Source organism: Ambystoma mexicanum, chromosome 9, assembly GCF_040938575.1.
Source record: "Ambystoma mexicanum isolate Mex_15411 chromosome 9, UKY_AmexF1_1, whole genome shotgun sequence".
Classification (NCBI taxonomy): domain Eukaryota; kingdom Metazoa; phylum Chordata; class Amphibia; order Caudata; family Ambystomatidae; genus Ambystoma; species Ambystoma mexicanum.
In genome coordinates this window covers 816,691,216-816,706,160 of record NC_090931.1, presented here as the reverse complement: position 1 = coordinate 816,706,160, position 14,945 = coordinate 816,691,216, and the positions used below count along the sequence as shown (strand labels likewise).

General features: G+C 43.2%; 1 protein-coding gene across 6 annotated transcripts in view; it reads right to left on the bottom strand.

Moving 5' to 3' along the window:
• NME9 (NME/NM23 family member 9) overlaps window positions 1-14,945 on the bottom strand; it is an 808,977-nt gene that overhangs the window by 604,738 nt on the left and 189,294 nt on the right. The gene's annotated exons all lie outside the window — the stretch shown is intronic.

The window sequence follows — 14,945 nt, the reverse complement described above, 5'->3', positions numbered from 1 at the left end:
AGAGGTGCGCGACCCTGGTGCTCCTTAACTCTTGTACCACGTTGAGTCGCATCTTGTTTCTTGCCTTGTTACTCTGGTATTCTGAACCTAGACTGCATTCCCGATTACGCTCACAGATTACCCTTCACCTGATTCCGACGCCTGGCTCCTTCCCTGACTGCTTTCTTGGTAACCAAACCCCTCGCTTTCTTCCTGACCTTGCTTCTGATCAGCGCCACTTGGATTGTTTACCCATTCCGAATCCCGACGCTGCAGGCTGGTATACTCACATCTTTCCTGTTTTTGTATACGGCCGCCGCATATTGTTTTCTTTCGGCTCTTCCTGGAAGCCATGGTAACTCTTCTTTTCCCCAAATATCCCGATCCTGATTTATTCCCCTCACATTCTATCTCTGAGTTACTTCTGGACGCTGTGCTGTCACAAAACGAAGGATTCATTTGGGACGCTATGCTGCACAGGTGGATTCCTTTTGGACACATTTAGGTGGATTGCACTTTTTTGGGATGCTTTGCTGCTTTAGGAGGATTTCCTTGGGACTCATCTTGTGTGGATTGCACAGTTCTTTGGACAGTAGTTGCGCCCTCGTTCCGTTCAGGTTAGCTGTACGGGACATTTCTTCTTGGAACACTCGGACTTGTTCACTGGACACCAACACCCATTTCCAGCACTCCAGTGGGTTTCTCATTTGATCACTTTACACCGCAGGTAAGAGTGGGAGAAAGAGGGTGGTGCGGCGGGGTTGCTTGCTGTTGTACTGTACATGCAGTGAACCAGTGATCTTTGCTTTGTTTCCTTCCTTCCTTGGCTCTGTTGCTGCTCCTGACTTTTTACCGAAGCCCCTGACCTGTCAGGTGTTTATTGTCCTGCAAGCCACGCTCTTGGGGGAAAGGTTTACTGTCTACGGTCTACTGTTCAGCTGGCATGTTATTTCAAGGGTGAACAGTCTGCTAGTGTGGATACTGGTAGTTAGCCTGCATTGGATCAAGACACATCCAAAAAGGAAAAGGGATGAGAACCAAATAACGGCTGTATTTAGTCATTCGCCGGTAGTTAATCGTATCAAGTAAGAGATTAGGAAACTGTGGTACCTATTGAATATTGGGGAGAACAAATTAAGTGTCCCACGTTTTGTGATCAAAAGAAGGAGAAACATCGGTGATGCAGTAGTACACACCTACAGAGAGGAGAAAGAAGAGATGGACAATCAATCAAGGCTGTGGGAACACCCCAAGGCCGTAGGACATGCACCATGTGGCACATGCTCGGTATGCCTCTATACAAAACATTCTACAACTGTAGACATAGGATGGACGACACCGTGGGAACCAAGAGTTTTCACAAACTGCAACACCACTAATGTGGTATACTTGATCAAGTGACCCTGTGGAAGAAAACAATGTGGAAATGATCACCAGACCAGTTAGAATCAGAATCTGTGAGCATAGATCTAATATCAGAAGAAAAAGGCTAACTGCCCCCCTTGTAGAACACTTTGTATCGAATAACCATTCTGAGAATGAAATCGGGTGGACTGTACTAGAAAAAGTAGTGGTACCAAAGCGAGGAGGAAATCTTGGAGCTATTCTATTGAGGAGAGAACAACAATGGATATTTAGACTTAGAAGCCACATGGAGGGTCTTAATGAAGTAATATGCTTGCAAACACTAGCAGTCCTATAAGATCTATCTAAACCATTGAAAGAGCCAATAGATCTATCTAAACAACTGCAGGAGCCATCAAATACAATCGCTATTGATTCTGTTGAACCATGGTGTCTACGTGACAGAATACACGCGTACAATGCAGACATTCGGCTTTCAGAAATAAAATAGCCACTCCAAATATGTAGTGGAACTGGAGAGTATATACCAACAAATAATATTTTCCAGGCCACGTAGAATCACGATCTGGCTACAGATAAAATAGGCATATATCTGTTAACAATATACCTTAGAAGTTTCCACTAGAGATCTGGGTCCATAAATGATATGCGGTGGACAGAAATCACAACAATTGGCTCATTATGCTAAAAGTATCCATATTAAGGCATAGTGTATTTTTTCACTAACATCACCATCATTTTGCTAAAAATGTCTATATCAAGGCATAGGGCCTCATTACGAGGTGGGCGGTAAGGGATTACCGGCACCGGTAAGGGCACCGGTGCCGGTAATCCCTTACCGCCCTATGAGTTCCCTTTGCGGGTCCTCCCTTAACGTCTGGTTTTTCCAGGCGTTAAGGACGGGACCCGCAAAGGGAATCTGGAGCTAATAACGGTACCGCAATTTGCGGTACCATTATTAGCGCCTTCCCCATTCTCATGGGGAAGGGCCCTGGTGAATGGGGAATTACCGGTCCCGCCAACCTTGGAATGGACCGGTAATTGCTCCATTCACCAGGGCAGAGTCGGAACGAGTTTGGAGGCAGCCATGGCGCTAATAGCGCCATGGCTGCCTCCAACCTCGCAATGAGACCCATAGTGTACCCATTTTACTGGAATCAACGTATATATATTTTTTCTGGCACAAAATTCTGAAAAAACAATGCTGTATACATGGAGGTATTACATAGCCTATATACCAAAGAAATCGCTGTTCCTTGCCGCCCTGAGTATCAACAGTAATAAAAACAAAAAGAGGACGAGAATGTCCCGTGAATGTGGCGTCACGTGTCAAAACACGTAAAAGGTTGGGTCTCCCAACATGGCGGTCGGAACGCCGATCGAGTAAGAAGTTGAACGTATGCTCAGTGAAAAAATTAAACAAGGTAAGAGACCGTTACCCTCCTCGCTTTGTTTTTGAGAAAGAAACCGATTGCACAAATATTAGTGTGCGTAGATGAGTATCGAGAACCAATAGATCTCGTAGTGTGATGCCGTAGACTGACCACCACGCAAGACACTGTGCTAGCAGTTAGCCGGCATTGCAGATGAATGCAATAGAAAAGCAGATATACACATAACTTGCAACCAAATCTTGTTTAGCATTTGGGGGACAAAAAGCATGTATATGTGATCTGTGAAAGAGATGGAAATGTTTAAAAATCCTTAACAAACATAAAACTCTCAAATATTAAGACAAAAATATTTTCGTCCTAAATAGGTAACCAGGCGTCCTTACGAAGTATAAGCTACCATTGAACTCTAGAGTTGGCTACCTACCGGTCAAAATTGGGATATTTACCCATCCACAAGAATATAACCTCAGGGGTGAGTATAATTGTTTAGATCAAACTGCAGATGATAAACATCAAGAACCCACCCTGTAATTAACAAATGGTATAGAGATGATATAATGGAATAGTAGTTAAGAACTATGCACCAACAGGTTGTGGGGAACAAGAGAGTTTTTCCTAAGGATATTTGATGACACAGGGATTATACCATCTATACACACACAGGATACCCTGAGAGGTAAGCCTTGCAATTTTTAAAAAAACGTAGTACTAAGAATCTGAGATATGATACGTTCTGATAGTCCCCCTCTATATATTTACCCCTTTTAGGGATTGCAAAAGAAAATTGAGACGTCCCACAACTTAACCAAGATGCCCTCCCCTAACAAGAGAGATGGAGGGTGAGACAACAAATTAGAAGATTGTCATTTTTAAACTTTCTACTGTGACTACAATTGCCACAGCCCAAGTCCTGAAGAAAGCAGAGAACTGGATCTATTCCGCTGAAACCGGTTGACTAGTAGAGGGTGGGGCTTATTTTCTGACTCCCTTGACTCAGTAAAATTGATATTGAGCTTGGTTGAATCACATCTATATTTTAATAAGTAATGAAAAGTGAACATCAAGAGACATATGGAGTGAGTTAACTATTCCATAGGTTTTGCCTTCTGCTTTTTTTTAACATTTTGATAAGTCACACATATTTGGAAGCAATACGAATAAAGATAGAAGGATTTCACTTCCAAAAGTGTGCTTTAGTTTCTTAGCGGATAGGAAAAGTAGTGATAGAGGATAGGGCAAGTTTTCTCTTTCATCCCCTAACCTTGATAGGTGATACGCCAGCGTACTACCAGGGTTAGCTACGCACACCCAGGGATAGAAAGTGTTTCTGTAGGGACATTTAGTAATCTATAGGGAACTAAGCTTGAGGAATAATTTGACAAATACATTGTTCTGTCTGTGATGTGTTAAAAGTGATTAATGAACTCTTAACTGAACATGCAGATCGAGAGAAAAGAAACCGATATAAGTTCTAAACAAAGAAATAAAGGGATGGATGCCCCAGAACCAACAAAACTAAAACTTAACAGACACTAGCCAAGATATTGAAGTAACATTAAGATGAGGTCAAATTTAGTAAATCAAGAGCATTCTTCATGAACAACTAAGGTAATAGAGACAACAGGATTTTTAAATTTCAGGCTAAATATGTAGCAAAGGTGAAGCGCAATCCATCGATCACAAGCCAGCAAATAAAGAACATTCAGTCACAAGCAGTTGCTACAAAATAACAGTAATTTGTTTAGACCAAATACAAAGATATGAACCAGGAAAGAGGCAGAAAGTTGTGAAACATGTAAGATTTCTAGAACTACAAGGTTCCAAAATGAGGGGAGCTGGCAGCTAGTTAGCTCCTGCATGTAGCCTAGAAGAGCCTAGTTAGCTTGACATCAACAGCTACTTTTGGCTCCCCAGGCCAACCGATGCCAAACAAACCTATGTCAATTTAACTTTTTGCTTTTGGGACAAACTATAAATAAACATTAGGACACATCTGACATTTAAAGCATAAAGGGTCATAAATAATGGACACAATTATATTTTTGCATCGTATGTGGAAGACAGATTTGCAAAACGCCATGTACTAGCTCCTCATTCTTCAGTGGTAGATCATGGTCACTGATTAATGCTGGACCTGTAGGGGAAAGACTCCCTTCCCCTAGTCTTCTTTTCATTAGGCTTCACACCTACAATACACAATCCTCAGTGTTAGGAGGGTCCGCGATCCTGGTTTCTCTCCTTCTTTGAACTGGACCACTTGGTTCACTCTCCTGCCATCTACTGACACAAGGAAGATGACTCGGATCTCTTTCTTGCTTTGGTTCTCAGTCCCTGGTTTCTTTTGGTTTTTATATAGCGCTTTAATCTAAAGTGCTCTACATAGGACATATTTACATACATTACTATTGAATAGCCTATATCGTACTCCTGTTATTTGTATTTGTATTTATTATTCTTATATAGCGCTTTACTCCAAAGTGCTGTTAGCACTCAGACTCTAATTCTCATCTGCTGCTTTACTTGTGCCGAATAGAATTGGAGTCCGAGTGCTAACAGGTGCATGACATAGTCACAATATAGGCTATTCAAGAGCGACTTATTGAGCAGCATCTGGCAAGAGATTGTTAATTGGTTTGGGAAAGGCTCATCAGAAGAGAGTATTCAGTAACACTGAGACAAGGTTGATTATTGATTCGGGAAGGCTTTACGATCAGGAAATCTATTTCAAGTAAAGAGAATAACTTGAATATTGGAAGAGGTATCGTAGCAATGGACTGGGTGAATAATTAGTCAAGAATTTAGTGACCTGTATAAGAGTGATTTACCAGCCCTGATGAAGACCTATGCACTTTGAGGTCGAAACACGTGTTGGCAGGATTTAGAAAATTACCACAATGTTTAAGAAAAATTTAAATTCTAAAAATTGTAGGTTGAAAGGGCATTTATTAAGTGTTAAGACGGTACCAATAAGTCGTCAGTTATCCACTTTAATAAGATTGAACAAACTGGTTGAACATAGCTTTCAATTGAAACGTTGAAGGATATGCGCAGTGGACAAACCAAACAAACTTCTGTTATCTACTGGGAAACAAGCGCAGCTGCCAAATTTTAAAGCAATTGAATATTACATCCTATAAATTAATGTCTGTCAATATTAAACCCAGATTCACACCAAGGTTAGTCCAAGACAATTTTATAGACGCCTTTGATAAAGCAGTGGTAATCGATAAACATAAAAAAATACATAAACCAATCAGGCAAATGTGCAAATTATAATAATAATTTGACACATCAGGAACATAAATCAATTGAAAAATTGACCAAGCATAATAGTATAATTATAAAAGAAGCTGCTGAAGGTGGCGATATAGTAATCCTTAACACCACGGACTACATTAAAAATGGGATTAAAACATCTGAATAGTCCTGGATGTTATCCTAAATTGACCAATAATCATTTTCTGACAAATGCTACAAAACTTTGATGACTTAATAAAGAAATGGTATGTCGAAGGCTTTTTGACAAATGATGAAAAATTATTTCTTAATACTGATTACCCAACAATACATGGTCTCCCGAAAATACACAAGGATTTTTTAGAATTTCCTGAAGACCTATTGTAAGTGGCATTGGATTGGAAACTGAAAACCTTTGGAAATACATAGGTCAGTTTTTACAACCTGAGGGACAGGAAACTAAATCCTATGTCAGTGTTTCAATGAATTTTTTACATATACTACAAAACATTTCCTGGAAAGAAGAATACTTCCTTGTAAAATTTTATGTGACAGCTTTGAATAAGTCAATTCAAGATGAACTAGCAATTAGAGCGTTAGATTACTTTCAGCAAAGTATTTGGATTCATTATGAAATACTTAAGGAAATGTTAGCATTCACATTAAACAACAATATTTTCATAATTAATGGTGCCTTTTATTAGCACATTTCTGATGTAGCAATGGGTGCATGTTATGCACCATCTTTCACAAATCTGTTCATGGAATAGTTTGAATCAACATATGCATGCCAGAATGATGACATTGCTACAAAAATAATTCAGTGGAGGAGGTGTTGTCATGCCTGCGACCTGGGCGCACAGATTGGCAACCATCATGGACTATTTGTTATTCATTTTTCTTCAGAATACTCTTGGAACAACCCCTATTCACACTTTGGTACTTAATTCCCATTTTTGTGCTTTGGTGCCTTCTTATATAACTCAACTAACTACATGTACCACAATGCACCTTGCTACAGCTATCAATTCCTGGCCATTCCCATTTGTCAGCATTGGAACCACAATCCCCAGAAGCCCTAGGGATCAGTGCTGCTTCCACCATCTCAGGACCAGAGAGGGAGGAGGCAGATTGTATTCAGGTGTGCTGCTCCAGGTGCTGCCAATTAGCCTTCCGCAGTACAGGGCAGGGCGGTATTTAAGCAGCTGCCTGCAGGAGCTCAGTCTCTTGCACCAAGAGTCCTCCCAGCCCTTTTTGCCTTTTGTCTCGAATGTGTATGCTGTTCCTGCTGCTGCATTTTCCTGCTTTTGTTCCAGTGCTCTTTCTGGGCTTCCTGCCTTGCAGCCTGCTACACCCTGCTGCCTACAGCCCCAGCTTTTTGGGCTCCCTGCCTCACAGCCCTGCTCCTCTGGGCTTACTGCCTTGCAGCCTGCTACACCCTGCTGCCTACAGCTCTAGCCTTTTGGGCTCCCTGCCTCACAGCCATGCTCCTCTGGGCTTCCTGCCTTGCAGCCTGCTACACCTGCTGCCTACAGCCCTAGCCTTTTGGGCTCCCTGCCTCACAGCCCTGCTCCTCTGGGCTTACTGCCTTGCAGCCTGCTACACCCTGCTGCCTACAGCTCTAGCCTTTTGGGCTCCCTGCCTCACAGCCATGCTCCTCTGGGCTTCCTGCCTTGCAGCCTGCTACACCTGCTGCCTACAGCCCTAGCCTTTTGGGCTCCCTGCCTCACAGCCCTGCTCCTCTGGGGTTCCTGCCTTCCAGCCTGTTACACTCCGCTGCCTACAGCTATAGCCTTCCGGGCTCCCTGCCTCGCTGCTCTGCTCCTCTGAGCTCGCTCCTTGCTGCTCTGCTCCGTTGGGCTCCTTGCCTTGCAGCCTGCTACTCTCTTCTGCTTTCAACCCTGACCCTCGGGTCTCTCTGTCCTACGTCCTGTTCCTTTGGGTGCGTTCCTTTGGGCTCGCTCCTTGCTGCCCTACTCCTCTGGGCTCTCCGTCTGCCGCCTACTACAGCTCTCAGTCCTGCTCCTCTGGACTCTCTGCCTAGCAGCCTACTACAGTCCTCTGCAATCCAGTACAGTTTTTCTGTACCTTGTACCATTTGGTACTGCAGCCCTGCTTCCTTGTTTGCAGCCCCCCTCTTTCCTGGCTGCTGCTCCCTTGCTCTCTTCCTTGTTAGCAACCCCTTGTTCTTGATCCCTGTCCTTCTCTTCCTTGAATCCTCTGTCCTCCCCTTTAGTTTACCCATTTCTATTGTACTGTTTCTTCCTTCATTCCCTTCTGCTAGATTTCTCTTAGACTTCCTTGTCCCTGGTTATTTCTGTTCTTGTCTCTCTTGTGTCTTATGTTGATCCGTTGTACAGAGCTTGACTGTTTGTTTCCGGCAGGCAACCTCTGCCCCTTCCCTTGTCGCGTTTTCTGTTTAACAGACACCCACAGCTGTTGTTCCCAGCCATGAGCAGACAGAGTGGGCCTCTGTAATAGTAATCCGTGCAGAAGGCTGGCGTTTCCAAAGGTCTGTGGAACACTCTTTTTCCATATCTGCATACACCCCAAGAGGGAATCCAGTTTGTTTGTATCTTTGTATTTCCTGCCCCTTTCTGTTCACAACTACAGTTGCCTACTTTTATTTCTTGATGAGTTTCCTGCTGTGTGTGTACTTATCTGTCACCTTACATCAACACAGCCACCCAAACCGTACCTGGGGGCCCTGTGCCACTCTTGACAGAGTGCCATCCTTGACAGGTGTAGAGATGATATTTATGTTGTATGGAATGGCACACTGGAAGAATTAGAACAATACAGATTATTTGAAAAGGGATTTTGGCATAAAATTGACGAAGCATCAAGGCAAAAAATATCCAAAATATTAATATCTATATTAAAGATGGAAAGACCTAATACAAAACATTTTGAAAACCGAGAGAGGTAAATTCTATCGTACATGCAAGTAATTGTCATCACAGATCAATAATAAAGACTATTCCAACAGGGGAGTTGTAATTGTGTACAGGAATTGTACTGGGAAGAGAATACAAAACTCAGAATTCGCCTTGATTAAAATTGGATTTTGTTTTAAACAGTCTGCAATCATCTATCCAACCAGGCAGTCAATGCAAAAGGAGGATGGTATATAAGAATGACTACTAGTATAACAGCAGTTTGCAGTGTAATATAAAGAGGATTAAACAGAGAGGGTAGCATTTATGTAATATAGCTTATTTTTGCTCTCTCCTCCCTTTCTATTGTTATATGAAATTTGTTAAGGTTCTGAATATTACTCTGTTTTTCTATTTGAAACATGGTTGGTTATCACTTTTTGCGAATAAAAAAAAGTAGGTTTCACACAAATTATTATTGAGCAAGCAGCCAATAAAGCAAGAACACATCCAAGAAAGATTTTCTAGTACCGAAACAGAAAGAACATAGGTACATTTCAATTTATAATACAGTATTCCAACAACAGCAAAAAGTTATATAACATGTTAAGGAAACACAGTCATATAGTACATATATTATTGTTAGATGATGTTAAGATGGATTTCTAAAATCTGGCCTGGTGGACAGATATCAGCACGCCAACCTAGTTATTGTGAACAGGGGAACTCAGAGCCAAGCCCAATCAAGGTAAGCGTGGAGAGTGGTGAAGGTTAGATCTCAGGGGTGGGTGATTGGGTGTGGTCAGGGGTCCATAATGAGTCCCCACAGTGAAATACACAACAATTCTGCTAATACAGGTAAGTACAAAAAGACTGTTATGAAATTGGTTTGTGGAAAAGCATACAATTCACTTAAACACCTGAAACAAAGGTAAGTAATTGTGCATTAAGGAAAATCAGTTCACAAGAATGAAGAACCTAACTTTATATGTCCAGTCCCTATGTTGAATGGGGCCTTATGCCCAAAAGTCACTAAGTTCCTTCTATGAGAGGGGACAAAGGCAGAAAGAGTTCTTGTGGTGGGGAAAAATGTTCAAGAAGACTTCAAGGACTTTACAGGTAAGTAAGATACTCTATCTCTTAGAACATCTGTTAAAACAAATGTTTAAAAAGCTAGGAATGGAATGAACTAGTTATTCACAAGGTTTATTAGAATGGAGCCTGGGTGGCTGTAAGTATTGCGATTACTCACTACCCTTACTCCAATTTTCCCAAGTGACTTTGCAGGTCGACTGGGTGTCGTTCGAGGTAGCTTTCCGGCCGTTGAATCCAGTAGAGCTGCGGGTGCAAGAAAGATTCCTGTCGGTTTCAGGAGTTGAGTGCAACCATTTCCAAAGAGGAGATGCAGGCCTCTTCAGGACACTTTACCAGACTGAAGGAAGCCGGCTCTATCGACAGTCACTGCACACGGGTGACAGCAGGCGTTTCACCAGTTGCAGCCAAAGAAGTCATTGCCATGCAGGAATCCTTGATGCTGCGAATCTGAATCTTGGCAGGAAGGCGACTTGTAGGATGAGCAAGTTCCAGTTGAAAATGCAGAACGGCAACACTTCTGGCACGGTACGCCAATTCAGAGCTGGTCTGTTCAGTGGGTGGTCTTGGGGCGATTCCGAAGGCTCAAAGCTGCAGGAACGTAATAAGACATTGAGGGAGGTTGGTCTCACTAGGCCGAGTATCAATGCACCGCAGAGGGCCTTCTCAGATGAGGTAGTCCAGCAGGGCTTCACTGGGACATTTGCAGGAAAGGTTGCCAAGCTGCTTCAGGAGTTGTCCACAGGTCTTCAGTTTGCTGCATGGCTACACAGGTTACTTGGCTCCGTTGCTGCTCTACTGGAATGGCTGCAGGAGTCCTCTTCTTAAAAAAACAGCCCACCAATGCTAAGGATCTGCACTACTCACACAGCCAGCAGTGGTCCAATCAGGGACCACTGGGGGTTTCACCCATGCATGCACACTAGACTTTCAGGCACCACAGTTTGACAGTCCTACCCACTTCCTTTGTCTACACACAAAAGGCATGCACTGGCACGCGAAAGCAGCAGCATGCATTTGCCTGGGAATGCTGACCATATTAGGGATTTCCTGACCTAAGAAGGCAGGAAGAAGGCCACAAAACAATATGGCCAAAGAACAAGCCATAAAACCTGTGGCCTGGCCATTTTAGGGCACTTGCCATGCTTAGTAGCCATACACAGTACATGTGAATGTGCAAACTAAAAGTACTTCAAAAATGATAAAAATGTAACTGATCCCACCAGCTTGTCTTGCAGCACATATGAAAGTAACCAAAAATCCCCAGTGTAAAAGACCAGGATGATACAAAAGTATCCCTGTGCACTGCATTGTAGGATGCTTGTGCACTATTAGAAAAGTTACCAAAACAGGTAAAAAGTAAAAGGCAAAAGGGAAACACAGTTTCCCCCGTACTTATAGTCTGAAGGACTGATCAGTTTCCCCATGACAAAATGAGCAAAAAGGCCAGGGAAGTGTAGCTGAAGGCTTCCCTTCTCTGTAAAAATCAAGAAAGGTTCAAAAACAAAAGCAAAACGTTCGGGTGTCCATAGAATATGTCTAGAAAGTTGCCTAAAAGAGAAATCTTTCCTAACGGATGAGGACTTGAAGAAACAATTTTGGTAAGAAAGCAACATTACTTTACGAACTGTGGTAAGTCAGAATTAGGAGACGGACAAGGAGGCATTGTGTTCACGCCTTACTTTTATTAGACTTCAAGTAACAAGAGCTACGCTGTCCCTAAATCTCGAGAGCTGCATTGTGTTCTATAACAAAAAGGTATAAATGGGTGTTTGTCAGAATGTCTTCTACAACACAAAAGAAAACAGACCTCTGTTCAAAAAAATTATGACTGCCTAAATTCTGACCCACCACTAAATTAACAAAACATCTCTGTAAAAGTACACTTGGGCCTTGGCCCTGATAATTGAGTAGTGGTTGGCTTCTGCCCCCCCCCCCCCTTTCAAAGTGACTATTTTTATAGGGCTACTGCCCTGATGCACAGTCTATGTTCAGAGGCTAAATGTCTTTTGGACTATAAAGTTAATACCAGTATATTCAATGGCCCTTACTTGTGGATGTCTTGCCCAGATCTCTGGTTTTCCACCCCATCTTCGTGTTTGGTGTCTCTTTCGCCATCTAGGGTTCTGCGTTCTGATGCCCCATCTTGGGGCTCTTTGGTTTCACTTAGCCCTCCTTTGGCTTTCACCTTTCTCACCCCGGTCTGGAGTTGTGTTTCCCTCCGCCAGCTTTAGGCCGATCTTCTGCCCCTTGGTTGACTCCTCTCGCCCCACCTTTGGCTTTTGATATTCTTGCCCCGCCCTGGGTTTTGATTTTTCTCAGCCTACCATGGGCCTACAGGTTTCCTGCCCCGCCATGGAGTCTTTCTTCTCTCAGCCCTCCTTTGGCTTTTGCTGTGGACTTCTCTCAGTCTACCTTTGGTTTTTAGGATCCCTACCCTGCCATGGAGTTTGATTTCTCTCAGCCCGCCTTGGCCTTTTGGCATTCGTACCCCGCTGTGGGGTTCAACTTCGATCAGCCTGCTTGGGGCTTACAGGTTCTCTACCCCACTGTAGGGTGCAGCCTTTCTTGGCATCCCCTCTCCCTACTTCCTGCAGCCAGCGTGTAACTTTTTCCTGTGGTTGATGCTCCCTGGGAGACTCCAGAATTCACTGCCATTGGCTGCACTTCTTCGGTTCCCATCTAGCATTATGGCCCGGGCGGTACTTCCCTCTTTCGTTCATTGGGCCCTATTTGTCTGCATTTCTGTTCGCTGGTGTACTTCTTTACCAGAGGCTCTGCTGCAGACCTTCTAGTCGTACATTGTGTATGCTCTCGCCCTTCCTGCCACACCTGGATTTCCTCCCTCCTCTCTGGCTACTCCAGCTTCTATCCAATCTTGATTGGTCCTTTATCTCTCTCTCTGAAAGGGGGAAGAGTCGGACCACCGCTCCTCCAGTCCAGGTGAATTCTTAGCACGCTCTCCTCCCTAGTCCCAAATGCGGTGGCTCCCCCTTGGTGAGAGGGGATGAATTCCCTGGATTTGTTACATACCCCCACTGTTGGCTTTAAGTCCTCCTCTAGCTGTCCATGGGTATAGCGGCTGAGAATGTCCATATTTCCTTGCTATTTGACCTTTTTAAGTTACATTGTAAAGAGCAAAAGCTGCAGGTCCAAAATCAGGTCCAAAATCTATTGCATCACCCTGGTGATGGTGTCTTTCCTTAAATACATTCACGTCAAGGGGGAGTGGTTGGTAATGAGTGAATTTCCTCCATTAGATAGTATCTCAGAGTGGTTAAGTCCACTTGATGGCTACAGCCTGCAGTTCTAAAGTCACATAACAACATAACATTGCTCCCGGAAGAAAGTTTCCTGCTGGTATAAAAGACTGTATGTTCTTGGCCTTCATGCAACTAGGACAGGACAGCTCCTGGGCTCATTTTAAATGCATCAGTTTGGAGGATTAACTCTTTACTGAAATCTGGCATCTTAAGGATGGGCTCAGCACATAGGGCCTTCTTCAGGGCATCTAGGCTAGACTGGTTTCTCAGGTCTATACACGTTTGTCAGGAGTGGGCATTCTTGAGCTTATTAGTTAAATTTGCTGCGATACTGCAAAGGTTTTGGGTGAACCGCTCGGCCGACCTACGGAAGGTTCTAGTACCCTCTTGGTTTTTGGTGGGGGATTAAAGGATACTGCCATCACCTTCTTAAATGTGTGGTTGAATCAGACCATTACCTACAAAATATCCTAGGTACTTCACCATACTTGAGCCAGGTGACTTGTTGGCTCTACATTCAGCTTTCTTTAAGGCCATAGTTACCTCATAGATGATATAGATGTTTTCCCAACTGGGACTGTGGATTACAATATCATCTAAATATGCCCCGGCCAATGATGAATAGGGCCTTTGGACCTTATACATGAGCCTTTGGAAGGTGGCAGGGGCTCCGTACAGGCATAATGAAGGACCCTAAATTGGTATGGACAAAGAGGTTTGCTAAAAACTGTTTTCTCTTTATCAGATGGGTTTAATGGGACCTCCCAAAGTCCAAGGTGGTAATGAACTGGGCATTCCCCAGGCATTTCATTAACTAATTGATTCTGGGCATCAGATAATTATCAAAGATTGAGATGGCGATCACCCTTGAAAGTCGATATAGAATCTCCAAGAATCAAGAGGTTTGACAACAAGGAATATAGTGGAGGATCAGGGACTCCCAAATGATTCAATGTCTCAAGGCTTTAACATCTTCTCAATCTCTTCCATTATAACATTCATGCCAGCCTTAGGGTTTTTATAGGACTTTAAGGTAACAAATTGGCCAGAAGGTGTTCTGATCGAATGGAAGACGTTTTTAACCCTCTCTGATACTTCCGAGAAGACCTCAGGGAAAGACCCTTTATTCTACATGATTTTATATGGTCCATACCACTTGGAAATTATCTTATTATCTGAAATAGATAACAAGACGAGTACCTGATTGATCACTGCAAAAACCTAGCTACGGCCCTCTGGTCATAGCATTCTTTTTGGTGTTCCTGAGCTTTTAAGAGGTAGTTGTTGACAATCTCTCTCACTGCTTTCATATGGGACCTTAAATTAGCTGCAGTATGAGATATAGGCTGGGCCGCCTCCTCTCTAGCTTCCCATGTTTCTTTTAACATGTCGAGCACATCCCTTAGCTCCCTGCTGTATAATAATTCAAAGGAGGAGTAACCAAATGAAGACTGCTTTTTTTGTATGGCAAAGAGGGCCCAATGTATAACGAGATACCACTTTTTTCAATTTGGGCTTGAGAGTTTGGCTATAGCGCTCCACTGGACCATCCGTTTGTGGGTGGTATATGGAAATCCACAGGGTTTTAATGTTAAACATTTCCTTCACCTACTACATAAGGCAGGACATAAAGGTAGGACTCAAGACAGGAAGGAGATGGTGTTTCAAGATGTGCTGGGTGGCATTGTTTTTTTTAGGGGAAAGGGTTCTGAGTTCCTCTTTCTATGGTCCAAATTGTA